The following is a 22,102-nucleotide window of genomic DNA, read 5'->3' as shown; positions in this document are numbered from 1 at the left end:
TAATGAGTTCTGTCATCTAACAATGAGTCTTGGTTCCAGTTGTAGGACTGGATAGATATCTCATTCGAACGTATTTCCTTTAGCAGGTGCCGGTACGATTCTTCAAAAGTTTAGCAGCAATAAATCTAGCTGTTCACTTCCACGTTTTTCCTGTTAGTGAGGTGTGTTAGGCTAGAAAGGCAAGTCCTACACGTCCATACGACGGAACAAATTCAGAATATCTCTATAAGCAATTCCAAAGGAAATTAAAATAACAACCGTGATCGTATTTAACGCTCTTGGCATAACACGAGGCCTGAGGAGCAGCTATAGATTCAAGATTATCGCTAACGACCTGGAGGAGAAGGCGCTGGTGACAGGTTATTCACTCGCCAGATGAAATATGCGCGAGCCCATTGATTGCTAAAGAGGGCCGACGGTAACCACGCCTTCCAGACCGCTGTGAGGAACAAAGGAGCAGCGGCTGCGGGGGGTGGGGGGGGGTGGGGAGTGGAGGGGGGGGGGGTCATGTGGCGGCAGACGCGTGGGCCCGCTGACAGCGGCCGGCGAGCGATGATGTGGCTCCAGTCTTGCGAAAATGGGCGCCGAGTGCGCAAGGCCCCCCTGGCGTCGCGTTACGTCAGCGCTGAGCCGAGGGCTACCCGCTGCAGCCTATGCGCAACGGCAGGGAATCGCTCGCTACGTAACGTAACCACCGCCGGCGCCGGCGCTGACACATTTTGCGACCAGCGGCCGTTGAGACACTCGGCGCAAAATATCTGTGCCACCCAGCCACTGCCATTGTGACTCACCGCATTGCTAAATCACTGTTTACCACTTGCTCCTACCTGTCGCGCACCGAAACATGTTTCCAAGTTGAAATGCAGCGTTTGCTGCTGCTCGTTTTACGGTGGGCGTTCAATAAATAATACAACACCTTTTTTTTTCTCGGCTAGTTTCGGTTGAAAAAAAAATTGTGGCGCATCATGGAATATTCCCGCTTCAGCAGGTGTAGTTCCATTAAGTACCGATATGTGGTGACACTATACGTAGCCTAAAAACTGCGTCTGTAATGGAGGTGCGTTCCAAGCACAGAGCTGTTATTGGGTTTCTTTTGCGGGAAAACCAGACCATCGCAAATACACTACTGGCCATTAAAATTGCTGCACCAAGAAGAAATGCAGATGATAAACGGGTATCCATTGGACAAATATATTATACTAGAACTGACATGTGACTACATTTTCACGCAATTCGGGTGCAAAGATACTGAGAAATCAGTACCCAGAACAAACACCTCTGGCCGTAATAACGGCCTTGATACTCCTGGGCATTGAGTCAAACAGAGCTTGGATGGCGTGTACAGGTACAGCTGCCCATGCAGCTTCAACACGATACCACAGTTGATCACGAGTAGTGACTGGCGTATTGTGATGAGCCAGTTGCTCGGCCACCATTGACCAGACGTTTTCAATTGGTGAGAGATCTGGAGAATGTGCTGGCCAGGGTAGCAGTCGAACATTTTCTGTATCCAGGAAGGCCCGTACAGAACCTGCAACATGCGGTCGTGCATTATCCTGCTGAAGTGTAGGGCTTGGCAGGGATCGAATGAAGGGTAGAGCCACTGGTCGTAACACATCTGAAATGTAACGTTCACTGTTCAAAGTGCCGTCAATGTGAACAAGAGGTGACCGAGACGTGTGACCAATGGCACCCCATACCTTCACGCTAGGTGATACGCCTGTATGGCGATGACGAATACACGCTTCCAATGTGCTTTCACCGCGATGTCGCCAAACACGGATGCGACCATCAGGATGCTGTAAACAGAACCTGGATTCATCCGAAAAAATGACGTTTTGCCATTCGTGCATCCAGGTTCGTCCTTGAGTACACCATCGCAGGCGTTCCTGTCTGTGATGCAGCGTCAAGGGTAACCGCCATGGTCTCCGAGCTGATAGTCCATGCTGCTACAAACGTCGTCGAACTGTTCGTGCAGATGGTTGTTGTCTTGCAAACGTTTCCATCTGTTGATTCAGGGATCGAGACGTGGCTGCACGATCCGTTACAGCCATGCGGATAACATGTCTGTCATGTCGACTGCTAGTGATACGAGGCCGTTGGGATCCAGCACGGCGTTCCGTATTACCCTCCTGAACCCACCGATTCCATGTTCTGCTAACAGTCATTGGATCTCGACCAACGCGAGCAGCAGTGTCGCGATACGGTAAACCGCAATCGCGATAGGCTACAACCCGACCTTTATCAAAGTCGGAAACGTGATGGTACGCATTTCTCCTCCTTACACGAGGCATCACAACAACGTTTCACCAGGCAACGCCGGTCAATTGCTGTTTGTGCATGAGAAATCGGTTGGAAACTTTCCTCGTGTCAGCACGTTGTAGGTGTCGCCACGGGCGCGAACCTTGTGTGAATGTTTTGAAAATCTAATCATTTGCAAATCACAGCATCTTTTCCCTGTCGGTTAAATTTCGCGTCTGTGGTGTAGCAATTTTAATGGCCAGTAGTGTATTTATAGGCGCTCCCAAAATGTCTACAGAGACTTGGCAGTGAACAAAAGCATGGTGAGTCGTTGGTCGAGGCATCTGTCATCATCATCTTAAGGTCGCGCAAACCTGTCCGATCCTCCGCTTGCCGGTCGGCCGCACACGCCTGTGACTCCTGCAGTGTTGGAACGTGCGGACACTCTCATTGTAGGTGATCGACAGATCGCAACCAAACAACTTGCTGCTCAACTGTTCGTCTCCGCTGGTAATGTTGCCAACCTCGTTCAGTAGTTGGGGTACTCCAAAATGTGTGCCCGCTGGGTTTCTCGCCGACTTGCATCTGTCTGGCCCTGTGAAGGATGCAATCTGGAGCAAGCAGTACCTGGATGTTGGGGAGGTTATTGATGAAGCAAGACGTTGACTCTGACGTTGACCACTAGAGTGGTACCATATGGGTATATAGATCCTCCCAGTAAGGCCGTCGCATTGAACAGAGATTATGTTGAAAAAATTGGGTTTCGTAGCCAAAAGAATGGAAAATAATAAAATAATATGGTATATTGGAATCCTAAATAAAGCCAACCTGCTTTAAAAAAAAAAAAAGGACAAAATGCGTAGCATTACTTTTGGAACGCGGTGGAGGTTCGAGTCCTCCCTCGGGCATGGGTGTGTGTGTGTGTGTGTGTGTTTGTCCTTAGGATAATTTCAGTTAAGTAGTGAGTAAGCTTAGGGATTGATGACATTAGCAGTTAACTCCCATAAGATTTCACACAAACACTTTTAGAACGCAATACATGGAGACGGTAGTTGTGTCTTGCCCAGGTGTAGGAAACTGCCGAGCCTTTACATACCGTATGTTTGAGAAGAACCAGTAAATATTTCACGAAGCGGTCGTAGGGACAATTTTGAATTGAGTTACTTGATCAGTTTAGAGGAGCGTTCAGGAGGACGTATGGTGGTGTCTGTGAGCGGGTTGGGGAGGGGGGGGGCAGTGTAGGAGGCAGAGGAAGAGGAGGGGAGGAGGGGGGGGAAGAGGACTATAGTAGCTCCGACATACACCTGAGCCTGAAACAGATGGTTAATACTGAAAATGATGATGATGATCATGTGTTTGGGCACACGGCTTCCAGGCGTTTATCTCTCCTACTACTAAAATATAATCGGGGGGGGGGGGGGTGTGTGTGTGTGATCAAAATGGTTTAAAATTAAAAAAAAAAAAAAGACACTGGTATAAAACTTTTATGTTACCACTTTCACTGATTTTCACGATCGGGAATCTTTCATCTCTACACTAACAGAATTAAACCTAAACAAAACAAAATCACAAACGTAATAATAAAAACTCTTACCCAAAAATATTCCGAAGTCAAATCCATAAGAGAACTCTCCGACCCTTTCGAGATGAAAACTGGAGTACACCAGTGAGATAGACTCTCCCCGCTGCTGCGCCCTAGGAAATGTAGTCAGAGAGTGTAATGCAATGATCCATAGTGGAATCCGATAAGAAACAAAAATCAGAGGCATAAAAATTGTCTAGTCCTTGCAGGTGATGTGGTATTATTAGCCTAGACCTGGGAAGCAGCCAAAGAACAGATACTCGAACTACAAAAATAAGCAGAAAAAATAGGTCTCAAAAGCTCCTTCGAAAAGATCAAGATAATGACAAATATAAAAACAAACTAATAAAATATTTTAAAGTGGGAGAATAATATTTTAGCTGGAGTGTTGTCGAGAAAAAGGCAATGGAATCTAGGGGAAGTAAAGTTGAACTGGCCTTCCAGTTCACCAAAAACATTTATAACAAAAAGTCCTCTTCACGGAATGCAAATATAAGATATTCCAACACAGTAATCATACCGCGAGCCCTGTATGCAGCCCAAACACTGTACGTCACTAACCATGGCCCAGTTGGAAGGCTGGAGACGAAAGACAGGAAGACATTAAGGAAAATCCTTGGCTCCAGATTCAGCAACAACAACTACATCGAAGATGAAACCCTTTACCAAACTAACTAAAAAGTTTCATACATAATGAGGAAAAGAAGAATTGATTTTTATGGACATATCCTCAGAATGAACCCAAATAGTTTAGCGAAAATTTTTTGACTGCTTCTGCAATAAAAAAGGCAACCAAATTGCTTTAATGGATTAAAGGCTGTAAGAGAACGCCAGATCACAGAAATTGTGCTTATAGATAAAATTACAAAAAAAGACGATGAAGACGTTTCAAGTCAAAACGAAAATCAAACGAACAATCTCTGAAGAAGGAAGGAAACCTAGATCTGAATTAAACTGGGCTGATAGAAAGAAACGGAACATTAAAAACTGATTTGTTTAACGCACCTCACAGTCAGGTGAAACGGAAGAAGAAGAAGAAAAAGGAAACTGTCATCCATAATCGATGTGGAACACTGACTGTAATGAATAAAGGTATGCAGCAACAGCAGCAACCAGTCACCTGTTGTGATTGTTCAGTTTTTATTTTACAGTGACTCGTTTCATGACTAGTTACTCAACAGGTGGTGAATAGTTTTGAGCGACTGTTTTTGCAGCATTGTTGGTACCTTTGCGTAGCTGTCCCAGTACAGAAAAAGCGAATCAAGTAAGCACGGAACGTGGCGTGGTATCAGCGGTTATTTAGATCATGAGGTCGATTTGAAGGCATCACTTATAGTTATCAGCACACACGGATTTGACCCTGGTGCATAAATCTCTGTGGGGAACACAGTTTATGTTTTCCATTTATGTTGATTACACAGCAGTACACAAACTTTTGGCAAGGCTACAATTCCCACACTGTTTAAAGGATGTAATCAAACCAAAGAATGTGGCTGGAGTTAGTGTTAAAACGTTTTCTTTGCTCAATGTTCATATTTTCGAAAAATCACAAATTGATATAGACACATAGCGATTTAAATTACATTAATTTTTACAGGAGTAACATGTTTTCATTGTTACAAAATTAACGCACAATGTCTACAAAGTCTATGAAACTAGTGTTCAAGATTACTTTTCTTCTACATTTCTTCATACTGAAATGAGGTGTAACATGTTTATTCACACTTAACACAGAGTGATTGTGTACTAGGGCCAGACCTTAGCACGTTGATGGCTTAATTTAACGATAGTGTTAAAAAGTATAGGCATTTCGGATTGGTAGTGGGGAGCTGTACATGGTCAGTGCAAAAGAGTGAAAGCGGCATGTAGGTGTGGGACGGAAAGGGGGTTTTGTGTGTGTGTGTGTGTGTGTGTGTGTGTGTGTGTGTGTGTGTGTGTGCGCGCGCGTGTGTGTGTGTGAAAATGGGGAAGGGCGCATCGCACACAAACAAGTACACACTCACAGATACAGACACTCAAGACTAAGCGACAAAACATGACAGGGTTACTATTATTGAGTTAGTGGGTAAGATACAGAAGTTAGCCGGTGGAGAAGAAGTTGTAGCCACCCTTTTCGACAGGGAAGTGTAGGTATTTATGGATACGTTGGGAGAGGATGGGTTGAAATACCTTGTCCATTTCCTCCAGTTCGTCGACAAAACCGCCTCCCTTGTCTTATATCCCACTCTCCAGAAATACCAACAATCCCTTCCACTCCATCTCAACAAGTTTATATCTTGGTACAACCAGTGGCTCCTCGAGACCGACACTTGCAAGACCCTGGCAGTCGTTCAAGAATGAACCGAAGACAGCTTTCGCAACCATACCTTCTACCTCATCATCTACAACCGTCCTATCCAATTTACTAGTACCAACACACTAAAATGCCTAGGACTACCAAAAATGGCACTGAGCACTATGGGACTTAACATCTATGGTCTTCAGTCCCCTAGAACTTAGAACTACTTAAACCTAACTAACCTAAGGACATCACACAACACCCAGTCATCACGAGGTAGAGAAAATCCTTGACCCCGCCGGGAATCGAACCCGGGAACCCGGGCGCGGGAAGCAACAACGCTACCGCACGACCACGAGCTGCGGACCTAGGACTACCCCTCGACCATAAATTGTCATAGAAACAGTGCTTAAAAACTATACCAAAAAAACAACAGTAGACTAAAACTACTTTAACTGCTGATCGACCAAACATGAGAACTACATTCCTCTACCATACTCAACACCTACAAAGCTTTGATTTGACTTGTGTGAATTGCGAATCACTCGAACGCCGACGTTATCTTTTATGACACCCCCTCCAAACATCACGTAGATGGCTTACGCCGATTAACGAGGGGTGTATGAGGCGGCTCCAGCCTGCTGGAACAACATTTTTGTGATGTTGTTTTAGAATAGGGGAAGAGGTTCAGTTTGAATAAAGATAAAACATAAAAACCCTAAGACGAAAACAAACGTTGTGAGACATGAAAATATTTTTACGAAAATGGGGCCCTAATTAGTGACCGACTCTTCTTCTCAGATAACTTGTTTTCTGAACTGGAGCAGATCGTACGTTAACACTTAACCCTTTTTAGGATTCCGTACGTCAGTCGGTCAAAACGTAACACCCGAAGGACCACATTGCCGTTCGTCTGTCTGCGTGTCTATCTGTACCACTGTTAAAGACCATTTTCACATGTACAGGAAGACGTATCGAGTTTATATTTATGTGGTATGTTAAGATCTACGGTCCCTTGGCGGTGTATAAAATCGAAGCCTCTACGTCAATTCAATCAAAATATACAGTCTTATATGTCACATATTGTGATATTTGCCAACTCACTCACCGAAACCTATAGGATACTTCCCATTGGTATGGAACCGTGAAATTGGGCAGAAGTAAGGTTTCACGGTACAACTACAGGAAGAAATCCATAAATTGCTAATTTATAATTATAACAAACGAAAAAATTTTTTGTCATTTGTTTTCCCTTTTTCTCGGGAACGGTAGACCTGTCTAACTGAAATTTATGTCACATACTACGGACCGTGATCCCTCGGCGGTGAAATAAATGGAAGCTTATAAGTCAACGTACTCAAAAGAAACGGCACTTAAATCACATATTCTCAGACTCACAAAAATACTCATCAAAACCTATAGTGTACTTCCCGTTGGCCTGGAATGGTGAAATTTGACAAGAAGCAGTACAAGTAAAGAAAAAAATCCGAAAATTGTTAATCTGTAATTATATGACACAAAAAAACACTTTTGTCATTTGTTATCTGATTGTGTTTCCATTCATCTGTTAAGCCTCTGTTTTCTCAGGAACGGGTATACGTACGTTAAAGACCCATACTAAGGTCTATGATCTCCTGACGTTATAGAAAACTCTGAAGCTTCTAAGTCAATGCAATCACAGGGCCATTTCTGCTACATATTTTGAAACTCTCAAACTGACTCATCAAAACCTATAGGGTAATTCCCGTTGATCTAGAATCACGAAATTTGGCAAGAAGCAAGTTTTAACAGTAGAAGCAATATTGTTAATCTGTTATTATATCACACGAAAAAAGATGTTTCCTTGTCGTTCTTGGAAGTCTTGGTTTTTCCAGGACGAATTTCTCGCTATCATCGACATCGAATACAAGTAAAATTCATCGAGATTCTCGATTTCCGAGATGGCTGAACTGCCTGCCCTACAAACATAATGAAATTTGTACGGAACCCTCGGTGTGCGATTCCTAGTAGCACTTAGGTTAATTTTTTATGACTGCAGAGCACACAGACAGTTTTGTGTTGAGAGGACTGTACTCTTCCAGAAATTAAGGATGAATAGAGTATTACAGTGGCCGTAATTAAATTTCGGTTATTGTGTAACAGACCAGCCAGTCATCTCAGTATTGGCAATAATTCATATTCCGCGCCATCGATTCCTCTGCATCGTTACGTAATCTCTGACCAACACCAGAAGTAACTCGAATTTTCTAATATTTCGTAAGATACATGTTATACATTATTGCCTCTATCTTCCCTAGTGAAGCCGTTTTGGCTTTTTTTTTTTTCAAATTGAACGGTGAGATCTATTCCGGAAGGAAGGAAGGAAGGAAGATCTAACGTTCCTTTGAGACTGAGATCATTCAAGTAGGAACATAGGCTCTTACGGGACAAGGATTAGGGGGAAAATCAACTGTGCCCGTATTTAAGGAACAGACATGCTGTTTGCCTGCAGCGAATTGCCTAAACCACGAAAATCACCACGAAAATCTAAGTCTGGCACACTGGTTTGCCATTTTAACGTAACTTCCCTCAAATATGGCGCCGAGTGTACCACGGATTTACCTACGCACCACAGATTACTGAGGATACTCAGTGTCTAGTCTCAGTGTGAGAACATCAGGTACTTCATTCGTACATCTCAGGTAAAAGCCGCACACGCATACAGACACAGATTCACACATACAAGAAATATCTGTGGAATAATGTTCGGAGAAATTGGCTGCCAGAGAATGCGTCCGCCGCGTCCTATAAATTAAATGCGTAAATACTCATTCAGAAACTCACGGACAGTTCCCATGCAATAGAGAAACAGAGAAATCTGAATTGCAAATGTTATTTCAAAAGATAAACAACCTGCTCCAACATGTCAAACTCCACAGAACACTGTTCAGAAAAACGGAAGAACTCTTTAACTAGCTTACATCACACATTCAACTAACAAGTCAGGCTGAGCCACTAAAGTTTTATGAGAGCGTTTCCGTTGTTATCTTGTAACACACATTTTTATTTAAATTAATTGATTTACTTTTCCTGACAACCTGACAAAATTAGGGCCACCAAGCCCTCTCTTACATCTGACCAGGCATTCTACGCGCACTGCCTGACAAAAGAATGGAAGTACACGAAAGGGAAAGCGGAAACGAAAAGAAACTTCATGGAGTTGTGTGCGACTAAGTGACAAATGGTAAGGAGAGATGGGTTACAGATTGGTGCTGCAACTGGCGTCGTAGGAAAGCCGGACGGGAGGAGAAATAAGTAGCGAGCAAGGTAACTCAGTAAACAGAAACTTTACTTGTAAAACTAAAAGGAAGGTCAGCATTGGCCGTAATTTTAATGATTTATTAACAGTTATGACGTTTTTTCTGGATGTTTGATGTATATTACTACTTATCCACACCTTGCATTTTAGATTAATTTTTATGGCCTACTTTCGATATACGGGTATTTTCAAAATCAGTTTTTGTGTTAAAAGGGAGTGGCCGTGCGGTTAAAGGCGCTGCAGTCTGGAACCGCAAGACCGCTACGGTCGCAGGTTCGAATCCTGCCTCGGGCATGGATGTTTGTGATGTCCTTAGGTTAGTTAGGTTTAACTAGTTCTAAGTTCTAGGGGACTAATGACCTCAGCAGTTGAGTCCCATAGTGCTCAGAGCCATTTGAACCATTTTGTTAAAAGGGGTCCCACTGCTGCTATAAAACATGTAATAAAATTATCTCCTTCATATGAGTATCCAAAACCGTTTGCTTGACAGTTTTCATTTCTGTTGTATCAGCTGTAAATGTATGTATGATGGGTTCTGACCCAGAGCTTGTGTAAAAGTGTATAACCAGAGCGCGATGTATTTTTTTGGGACAAAGCTTTTATACTTTAAAGAGAACACTGTTTTCTTACACCCAAGTTCCATTTGTATCATCTGAGGAAATGTTTTCTTTAAATAATAGGTGTGATAGTGCAGGTTATTACTAGGCTAGCGGATTTCGTACACTTGTGTATCTAGCCAACATATCACTAATTCTTTGCAATTTGTAACAGTAGTTCTTACTGATGAGTGCGCTAAACGATCAATGCATCCACAATCTGCTTTTATATCATTCTGCTTTTGATAATTACGATCATTTTTTGTAATTAAGCCTCAGAAACAGTTATAACGTGTCAACATGTCCAAACGGGACGAATGAGACGTGTGTTTCATCATGTCATTAAATACGATAAAAAATTGTTAGTCTGTACCCTAAAATAAAAATTATTTTTATAACGAATATTGTATTTCATGACATTTTGACCTGTTAAATCATGGCATATATTGTACAATCACCACTATTTATGTATTTGTCTTCTTGGTTTCAACGTAATATTTTACGTAAATTAAGAAATTTGCACCTCTGACTTTCCACACCAGATGGCGGCTAGTGTGCTATAACAGATTCTGTTATATTTGATGTCATGTTATTTGTATATTTTTCTTTTTTGCTAGTCCTGTAATCCGACACCTTATAATTTACCTGTTGATTTTTATTCTTGCATGTTTTTTTAAGTTGTTTTGAAAATAACACGTCAGTGTATGTTGGCAAGATGTGCATTGCCCCCTTCCTTTTTGCTACGCGTTTTTAATGTACAATTTTAAATTTGAAAAATTCGATTAATGATTTACATGTGCACATTTGGTATTTTGTGGTAATCTCTTGCCAAGTAAAGTAATGTTAAGGCTTCACGAGACACATGTCACATAGAGGGCGTTCCAAGCCCTTGTCACACCGAGGTGTACTGTATAGGTGAATGTTAACAGCTGCTTCAGTTATTGTGGTCGTTTCATAGCTTCTGTGACTGCTAATAACTAGACACCAGTGCCTACGAGCTTTAAGTTGTACGCTAAAGGTGTGTTCTTACAAGCAGTTGGTTTAGACTCAGGTGTATTTGTGGTCTTTTGTTTCTTATTCACTGACCGCTGTGTGAAACGTTTAACTTCCAGCACTGAAGGTGATAATTATGTGATCGCAAATCGATTTTTCTGTTAATAAATATTCAAAACTACGGCTAATGCTGATCTTCCTTCTAATTTTATTTATCATATGGTCATTCTGCACACAGCACTCTATGGAGTCGCCATCCAATATAGCTTTACTAGTATTTCTCCAAAAGAACGAAGACTCATTACAAATATTGCAACAAGAAACAGAGTCCAGCTGTCAGTGTCATCATGGGTGAGGCAACTAGGCGGCATCAGCTTAGCGCCCCTTAGCGAAAAGGCTCCAGACGCGAGTGGGCGAAGGGCTGCCGCCGGCCGTCCTATATTGCGGCAGTGGAGAGTCCTCGTAGTCCAGAGCCGCTGGGGACGTGGCTCTGCCGGCATGCACTGTTGGATCCACAAGATTCCGCACCACCACTTTCGGCAACTAATGGAAACATGCTATTCCATTACCAACTACGGGAAGCCCGTGAGATGGTATCGACACGTGATATCACACATGGGTCAAAAGAGTAAGTGGTGCTTTTTTCGTGATTACAAAATCAAGTCAAATTTGCAAAGAACATGGCACTATGAACCCTTTTACCAGTATGAAGTCGCACTCCATTTAGCCTGGATGAATGCACTTATTCAATTGAAAAGGGTTTTTAAGCCATTGTATCTTCTGCTGAGGCAAGCTGACTCACAACAGTTGTAGCTGGTTCTTAATATTTTTAGTAACATTTCTGAGAAACAGCGAACTTGTAAGCTATATAAAATCATTGGAAAAAACAGTATAGATCGTGATGGTTATTTTATTAAAGTGGCCATTTTCGGTCTAGTCTTAGACCATCTTCAGACAAGATCATCAGCTGAAATTGATGAAGGTTTGACTGAGGTAAACTGACTGTTCTACGTGTCGTCAGCTTCAGCTGATGGTGCTGTCTGAAGGTGGCCTAAATTAGGCCGAAACTGGTGATTTTAATAACTGGAATCTGGTTTCACAGGATAGAGCGGATCAGGTTATGGTTGTGGAGGGGGCCGTAATCAGTTACTGTTAGTTGCACAAAACACACAAAATTTTATTTTCCTAAGAACCACTTAATTACACATTGCCTTAAAAGGATCAAAATAAAACAATATTGCTGAAGGCCTAGTTAAGAAAACTTGAGATACTCTCCTGGGCTGAAGGTCCAAAACCACACCGAAAACAAGAATGGCTGAAGGCCTGAACACAAGTTATAAAAAATTGCTTTAAAGAATACATGCAGCTGGAGGCCTTACTTTTAAAAAAATATTTCACGTAAATACTCGGCTGAAGGTAAGACACAAGACATTGAACAACTCAGGGCTTAGGGTCTGGATGACAGGAATTTCAGATAGAGCAAATTTAAAAAAAAATTGTTTTAAACAAATGAATCTTCAAATTTTAATTTAAGCCAGCTAAAGGCCTTATCTTAAAAATATTTCAAGTAAAAGCTCGGCTGAAGGTCACACACTGGACATTGAACAACTCAGGGCTTAAGGTTTGGATAACAAGAATTTCAGATAAAACAAACTTTCAAAATTTAGTTTTTAAACAAATCAATCTTCAAATTTTAATTAAAGTCGGCTGAAGGCCTTATTTTAAAATTAGAACAAACTAAATTAATAGACAGCTGAAGGTCTCGCACAGTACTTCAGACTGAAATGAAAATCACAATCTAAAACCAACAGAACAGTGATGCTCAGAAGTGTTCCAAGGGTCGATCTGAGGAGGTAGCTCTAATGCAAGGTGAGGTGAGACAGGCAGCCAAGAGTAAGTTTGAATAATCAGATGGCATCCCTACCCAGGGACGGCTGAAGGATCGACCAACAACCTAATCAATTCCGTTCCGCCCGACCAACGGCACGACAATGGGAAGTATCAGCCGAGCACGATGATACCAGCAGCACTGTGTCTTCAAAATTGGTGTCTAAAAACAGCCAAAGCACAATAACCACTCTAAGAAAAAAATATGAACAAACAACTAAAAGGCTGTCGAACTACACGCCGTGCTGGACAGCATCAACACGGCGAGGAAAAACACGTTGCCAGGAAACTACGTTAACGACCAGGTCAGATAATTGGGGCATAAACGACCACAAGGCAGAAAATACTGCTGGTGCACTTCACTGATAAGTAACAACCAATTTAATAGTTAAAGACCATGCAGAAAGACGGCTGCAAAATTTCGCCGACTCCAACACACTATACGTTGCTGCTAGCCGGAAAGGCCCAGGAAGCAACAACCGGCTATGAACGAAGAGATGTCACAGCAGTTGAGGTTTCATAACAGGTTAACTGATCACTCAACTCCAGTGTCCAGGTTCAGTGGGCAACGAACTTTGTAGCTCTCGCAGCTAGCACCTCACAATTCGACCCAGCCTGACCTCGCGCCGCGGAGACTTCCTCACTGCTCTGTTCCAAACGACCGACTGCCACACACACCAGCACAGGGAAATATTGCGGTCACACCAAAGATGGCACAACAGTACTAGTATCGATAAGCGCTGCTGCTGCCACTGACGGAGGCAAGTCAGCAACTCGTTATGGTAGTAACTCAGGGAGAAATAAGATGCCACTCGATTGTGACAAAACGCCAAAGAACAAACGGCATCAACGCGAGCCGGCCACGGCTCAATAACCATCGCGATCTACATTGTTTTTTCATTGTTTTTATGGTCCTTAATATGCTGGAAACTGGAACAGCGACTTGACGTCCGAGCTGATCCCATACGATTCTATCGGAGACAGAGCTGGGCATCTTATGGCCTCAGGTACACCTGAGCATCGCGTAGACTGTTCATAGAGACACGCACTGTGTGTGGACGAGCTTTATACGGTACAAAGAGGGTACCACGACACTGCCACATGAGAGGTAACACAGGAGGACGCATAATGTCCCTGACGTACCGTTGTGCCGTCCGATTTCCCTAAATCTCAGCGAGCAGTGACCTAAAATAGTCATACCGATGGCTCTATGCGCAATGACGCCAGAAATAAAACTTCTATGCCTCTCCACAACATTGGAAGACTAGAACGTCTATACATGTTGCCCCCATGTTCTTCGACGACGGTCACCCGTGGTGGTGCAGAAACGCAATTCATCGCTGAACACAATGCGAGGCCAGTCGGGAGTAGTCTATCCGTCTTGGTTAACGGCAGCTTGCACAGGAGGCAGTAATTAGCTAGTCCAGCTGATGTGTCTGATCAATGCTGCAGGATAACACAGAGAATATTGCAGGGAGTCCATTACTTGTTGTCGGATGACAGACGCTGACCTGAAGGGATTACTATGTGCTTGGTGCACGATGCGGTGATCGTCTCTTGTGGTGGTCAGAGATGGCCGGCCCGGACCTTGATGAAGGGTTTGCCTGCTCTCACATTCCCACGCAGTCCAACATCGGACCAGTATCACACCTGAATATTATAAAATCTGGATATTGCACGGTTCAATCAGCCGGTCAAATTGAGACTCGCAATCAGGTGTCCTCCAAAGCGTTGACAACGCTGTCTGACATGAATCCGCTGCACGTCCGTGTCCTTCACAGTGATCGCTCAACATCTGACGCGGTTCGCGCCTCTTCTGTATCCTACCAGGCCTGATAACAGCACTAAACATGGACATCACTGGTGCATACAGGTGATCCTTCTGCCTGTCACGGATAACTGCAACTCCGCTCATTTACACAGCCAGTGTTGGTGTATACTGGTACGAAGCTACTTAGCATCCCACCATGCCTTTGGGTCCTTCACTTCTTTTGTCAGGCAGTATATTTTAACTTGTGTTCACAACAATACGAGCCGGCCGGTGTGGTCGTGCGGTTCTAAGCGCTTCAGTTTGGAACCGCGTGACCGCTACGGTCGCAGGTTCGAATCCTGCCTCGGGCATGGATGTGTGTCATGTCCTTAGGTTAGTTAGGTTTAAGTAGTTCTAAGTTCTAGGGGACTGATGACCTTAGAAGTTCAGTCCCATAGTGCTCAGAGCCATTTCAACCACAACAATACGAAAATGACAAAAAGACATATCTGTTATACTGATATCTGATACTTATATATCTGATATGGTATACAACACTTACAAATAACTACGTTATATACCGAGCCAACTTTCTGTTACATATATACATAAAGCGTTTACTTAAGTCCTGATAAATTGCATTAAAATGGCAGTGGAAACTGCACAGCCCATAGAACAAGCTGGATTCCGCAGTGGTTTCAGTACAATTGACCATAGAAACACACTGCGTGAGGTAATTAGTCGAGCCAGTGAGTATGAAATGCCACTATGCATAGCCTTCATTGACTGTGAAAAAGCCTTTGACACTGTCAGCCACACTGCAGTCATACAAGCAGTGGCCGAGCAAGGAGTGGAAAAAAAAAACATATTGTGCAACATTTACGACACGTCTGTAGCATCTATCAACATGGGAAAAAACAAGTGTGAATTTCCCATTGGAAAAGGAGTAAAGCAGGGCGATCCTATATCCCCGAAGTTATTTATAGCAGTTCTCGAGACAGCTATGTCCAAAATTATTTGGAAGAACAGAGGAATAAGTATAAATGGTAAAAGGCTCACCAACCTGAGATTTGCTGACGATATAGTGGTCCTAGCTAACAGTAAGATGGAAATGCAGTCCTTTATAAAAGACTTAACAGATCGTTGTCAGGAAGTTGGACTTAAAATAAATCACACCAAATCCAAGGTTATGAGTAAAAAGTGGGTAGCTGCAGGACAAGTAATACTGAACGGCAACATCCTAAACAATGTTACAGAATACGTTTATCTGGGGCAATTACTTGGTACAAAATGGGACTTAAAACCTGAAATTTTTCGTCGAATTAAACTGGGTTGGAGGGCTCACGGAAGCAATGCAACAGTTTTCAAATCTAACATGCCAATATACTTAAAGAAGACAGTTTTTGGTCAGTGTGTACTACCGGTTTTAACGTACGGGTGTGAAACTTGGACTTTAAAAGAATTTTTCAAAAAGGAAACTTAGAACTGCTCAGAGAGTTGTGGAAAGGTCAATGTTAGGTCTCACTAAGAAAAATCAACAGAAAAGTGAAGACATTCGAGCAATAACAGGAGAAAAAGATATTATAAAACGGGTTAAGACTCTAAAATGGTAGTGGGCAGGACATATTGCAAGAACGAAGGATGAGAGAGTGACAAAATCAGTTTTAGAGTGGAGTCCCAGAGGAAAACGAAGACCACGAGGGAGACCACCTGATCGCTGGGATAAGGAACTCTGGAAGGTTGCGGGCTTCAACTGGCAGAAGACAGCAGAGGACAGAGATGCATGGAAACACCTCTCAAAAATGTATTTAATAGCGTAAAGAGGCTACATCTTGTATAGACTGAATTAGCTGAACAATAAATAAATAAATACCGAGCGAACATTAACAAAACCAACTAACCGCAAGGACGGGTTCCTGACTAGAAATAGAGGAGAAAAAGGTTCTATGAACGTTTGTCTGGAAATGGACAGTGTGCGTACGACGACAACAAATGGCTCCGGAACACTCTACAGAGCTGCATTGCATCCACGCGACAACAGATGTTCAAAGTGGCCTCCACGAGACGAAATGCACGCGTGCACACGATTCTTCATGGATTGCCGCACTCTTCCGCGCGTTCTCGCCTCCCTCCAAATAATGTCGCAAGCAAAAACCATTGTCAAAGTCCTTCCCGTAGAGAGAAAAGCGCTGTTGATAATCTCTGCACTCGTTGCAGGCAATAGCGATAGAGGCGGTTGTCATGCAGGGTGCACGTAATCGTTCTTTGGCTTAAACCATGTTGTCGGGCCACTTGCCTCGAGCTTCTACATCTACATCTACATTTATACTCCGCAAGCCACCCAACGGTGTGCGGCGGAGGGCACTTTACGTGCACACTGTCATTACCTCCCTTTCCTGTTCCAGTCGCGTATGGTTCGCGGGAAGAACGATTGCCGGAAAGCCTCCGTGCGCGCTCGAATCTCTCTAATTTTACATTTGTGATCTCCTCGGGAGGTATAAGTAGGGGGAAGCAATATATTCGATACCTCATCCAGAAACGCACCCTCTCGAAACCTGGACAGCAAGCTACACCGCGATGCAGAGTGCCTCTCTTGCAGAGTCTGCCACTTGAGTTTGCTAAACATCTCCGTAACGCTATCACGCTTACCAAATAACCCTGTGACGAAACGCGCCGCTCTTCTTTGGATCTTCGCTATCTCCTCCGTCAACCCGATCTGGTACGGATCCCACACTGATGAGCAATACTCAAGTATAGGTCGAACGAGTGTTTTGTAAGCCACCTCCTTTGTTGATGGACTACATTTTCTAAGCACTCTCCCAATGAATCTCAACCTGGTACCCGCCTTACCAACAATTAATTTTATATGATCATTCCACTTCAAATCGTTCCGCACGCATACTCACAGATATTTTACAGAAGTAACTGCTACCAGTGTTCGTGTCAGTATCGTGTAGAACCCGGTCCTCCAGATCTGGTGTACGCACATGCCGCAGCCTCCCTGCATGCCCGTTTGTGAGAAAGGACCCATGATCACACAAACACCGAAAAATTTTGTGTAGCGTGGTTGGTGTCTGTGAGAGTGCTTGTTTTGATATAGCTGTGCTCCTCTCGACCGTTTCCATCTGCTTGGCCGTACAAAAACACCATCTCGGCTTGTTCCGACATGAATACCGGACCAGTATGCTGCTTACAGTACGATGCGTCAACCATACGGCCTGCAACACACAATGAACACACGGAACGTGGTCAAAGGAACTGTCATTCGTCAGCGCTGTCTACCCTGGCAACGATGCATTTCCGGACGCGTGTTCATACGACATTATTTCCTCCATTTCTAGTCAGGAATCCGACCCTGCAGTTGGTCAGATTTATTAATGTTCACCCTGCATAGCGAAAAATAGTATAGAAACAGAGTTTATATTAATTCGTGAAAAGCGGAACAACATACACAGAGTTCAGCTAGCTAATTTTAGACTGAGAGTACTGGAAGCAGTAGACAGAGGAGGGAGAAGAGGGGGGGGGGGAGAGAAAGAGGAACGTAATAGAACACAAGAAGAGATGATGATGAGGTCCCATACTCCGAGGAGCGTAGGGAGCGATGCGGGGGGCCCGCATCACCGCCTAGGCAAGCTCCTAGCGGAGGTGGTTTGTCATTGCCTTGAATGATGATGATGATGAAGACGACACAACAACACGCATGCATCTCGAGGCAAGGAAAATCCCTGACCCCGCCGGGAACCGAACCCGGGACCCCGCGCGCGTTAAGCGAGAACACTACCCCAAGACCACGAGCTGCGGACACAAGAAGGGAGGGGGAATGAAAATGGCGTTACTGGCTGAGAAACGAGAAGAGAAAGAAGAGTAAATGCGAAAGATGGAAGTATTTGCTTTGCCGCTCCACGGAGAGAAACTGCCCACAAGTGTAACCTTTTCTTAGGGAAAAGTCGTGTGGCTGGCAAAAGAGAGTGCTCCAGCTTTTTGTTTAACGCAGCAGAGCAAAAAATGGTTCAAATGGCTCTGAGAACTATGCGACTTAACTTCTGAGGTCATCAGTCGCCTATAACTTAGAACTAATTAAACCTAACTAACCTAAGGACATCACACACATCCATGCCCGAGGCAGGATTCGAACCTGCGACCGTAGCGGTCGATCGGCTCCAGATTGTAGCGCCTAGAACCGCACGGCCACTCATGCCGGCGCAACAGGGCACTGAATTGAGAACAAGCCTACAGGGTAGCTTGTTCCAGAGGTGGGTGGTAGCAGCAGAGAAGGCAACTTCCTGACAGATTGGAACTGTGTGCCGGACCGAGATTCAAACTCGGTACTCTTGCTTTTCGCAGATAAGTACTGTATCGAATGACGTGGCGAAGCGACCAGCCCTCTCAGTTTTACTTCCGACAGTACCTTGTTCCCTATCTTCCAAACGTCACAGAAGCTCTCCTGTGAAACTTGCAAGACTAGAACTCCTGAAAGAAAGGATCTTGCGGAAGCACGCGTAGCCAGAGCCTGGAGCATGTCTCCAGAATGAATATTTCGTTCTACATCGGAGTGTGCGCTGCTATGAAACTTCATGGCGGATTAAAATTATGTGCGGGACCGAGATTCGAACTCAGAACCTTTGACTTTCACTGGTAAGTGCTCTATGAACTCAGTCGGTAGAGTCCCGAGTTCGAGTCTTTCTCCGGCAGACAGTTTTAATCTGCCAGAAAGTTTCATACCAGCACATACTTCGCTGCAGAGTGTGAAACGTCTCTGTGAAGTCGTTTCATGAGATGCTTGTCAAATTCGGTACAACTTATTCACTTTACTACCTGATTTTAGCTCAGTTCATGAACTCTTCCAGAAATACTGTAAGGCCTATTGAATAATATATGTGTGTTTTAATGTGGGGTTTCGATTTTGTTTTGTGGGAAACGCTGAGCTGGTCATCGTCTGCTGGGAGCAGACTATGTTGCTCCTCGTTCGAAGGAGAGCACAGTATGACCAACTTAGGTTTCCAATACCTGAACAGAGAGGTTTACCCATGTTAGTCGAAGGCTGTTTTTGTGTGTAAGGTTGGTGACGGAGGGCTACCCCTCTTGGTAGCTTCCGCTGCAGGGGGAGCTAGGTAATCTCGAAAGAGAGAGCGGCACTCTTCGGTCAACGTTTGGTCAGTACGGATCGTAACTCTTAAGAGAGGTTTCAGGTGATAGGAAGCAGGTTGCGTTAGGACTTCGTTATGTTTAACTGTTAAAATACTTAAGAACTTCAGATTAACTGAAGAGTGTGAAGCGAGTTATTTTTCCGAATGTGCCATTATTATATTGCTTTAAATAAGCTAGTTTTGGGTGTTTGAGTTAGAAGTGTGGAAGTTACTTTGTTCATTTTTGAACAACGATGAAGTAGAATTTCAAACGGTAAATTTGATTAGGAAAAGCTGGTTAGGATCACTTCAACCGTACGTGAGTTTACTACTGTGTCGAAGCGAGTATGATTTTTAATCTTGTGGGCCCCTACCACCACGGCACAGCGCGTCCCCAGGTTGCGGATAGGGGACACGGCCTTCAGATATGAAGGGTAGCTGCGAATACAAAAAATAAGCAGTCGCGGACAGCCGGTGGGGAGCAGGCGATGGCGTGATGAACCATCCCTGTTTCTTCTTTTTCTACTACCAAATCTATTCATCAAGAATCAGCAACATTAATGGGCATGGGTCCCTTTGAAGTAAAATATTCCGGAGGTAAACTAGGTTCCCATTCGGATCTCCGGGCGGAACCTACTTCGAAGAGATTCAGGCCAAAAGGAACTTTCAGGTTGGGAACATGGAACGTTAAAAGTTTGAACAGGCCAGGTACATTCCAGACATTATTAGACGAATTAGATAGATACGGTGTAGACATTACAGCTATTCAAGAAACTCGGTGGCAGGGGGAGGGTAGCGTAAGGAGTGGTAACTATACAGTTTTCTATGGAGGTTAGGAAGCTCACAGTTTCGGAACAGGTTTCGCTGTACAGGGAAAAGTGCTTCACGCAATCAGAGATATAAGGTTCATTAGTGACCTACTATCAGTTACAGTGTTGTCCGGCAGGTGGAACAGACTAGTAGTAATTGATGTACACGCACCAACTGAGGACACTGAAGAGGTTGTTAAAGACGGCTTTTATGAAGAACTAGATCAACTATGGGATGAGGTCTCCTCATATGATACAAAATTAATCATAATTGATGTTAATGCGAAGATAGGGAAGGAGGAAGCATTCCGGCCTACAATTGGGAGAGAAAGTTTGCATAACATTTCGAATGATAATGGAACAAGGGTGGTTAATTTTGCTGTTTCAAAAGACATGATTGTTCAGAGCACATATTTCAAAAGGAAGGACATTCATAAAGCAACCTGGGTCTCTCCGGATGGACATACCCGAAACCAAATTGATCATGTTCTTGTAGATCGGAGATGGCACACTAGTATAGAAAATGTTAGGACTTTCAGGGGAGCAGACTGTGATTCTGATCATTTTCTTGTAGTTGCCAAAGTTCACCAACGGCTATCTACAGCAACATCAAGGTGTCACAGTGCAGAACTTGTTAGGTTCGACACTGACAAGCTAAATGATGAAAGCTTTAGAAGAAGGTACATGATAGAAATCTCAAATAGGTTTGATGCTCTCAGGACACACGAAGATCAAGACGAGGATGTAAATAAACAATGGATCACTGTGAGGAATAATATCAAAGAGGCAGCGAAGGTCACAATAAGTACAATTAAGAAGAACAGGAGGAAACCGTGGTTTGATGAGGAATGCAAGAAATTGGTAGAGGAAAGAAGAAAAGCGCGATTAGATTGGGATAGAATGGGAGACAGAAGACGAGAGGAGTTCTTGAACTTGAGAAGGGAAGTTGGTCGTAGGCTACGAGCAAAGAAGAGGAATTATTTGAACAATCAAATTACAAAAATGGAAACAAACAGTAAAACAAAAAACATTAGGGAACTTTACCTAGACATAAATGGGTACAGGAAGGGCTTCAAGGCTAGGACAAATGCACTTCGAGAGGATGCTGGGGGAATACTGACAGACCCCAGTGCTATATTAAGTAAATGGAGGGCGTATTTGAGCACCTATTAAATGCACACCAGGAAGCAGGAAATGAGCAGGCGTACTAAATACACACAGCAGAACCCCAGATACCTGAGCCAACGTTAAAGGAAGTAAGAGATGCAATCAACAAACTGAAAAACCATAAAGCACCAGGATCAGATTGTATAACTGCAGAATTAGTTAAAAATGGGGGACAGAAATTGGTGGAAGTAGTTCAAATGGTTGAAATGGCTCTGAGCACTATGGGACTCAACTGCTGAGGTCATAAGTCCCCTAGAACTTAGAACTACTTAAACCTAACTAACCTAAGGACAACACTCACATCCATGCCCGAGGCAGGATTCGAACCTGCGACCGTAGCGGTCGCGCGGTTCCAGACTGTAGCGCCAGAACCGC

This window comes from Schistocerca nitens, chromosome 2 (genome assembly GCF_023898315.1).
Source record: "Schistocerca nitens isolate TAMUIC-IGC-003100 chromosome 2, iqSchNite1.1, whole genome shotgun sequence".
Taxonomy (NCBI): Eukaryota; Metazoa; Arthropoda; class Insecta; order Orthoptera; family Acrididae; genus Schistocerca; species Schistocerca nitens.
Note: the sequence above shows the minus strand (reverse complement) of the source record.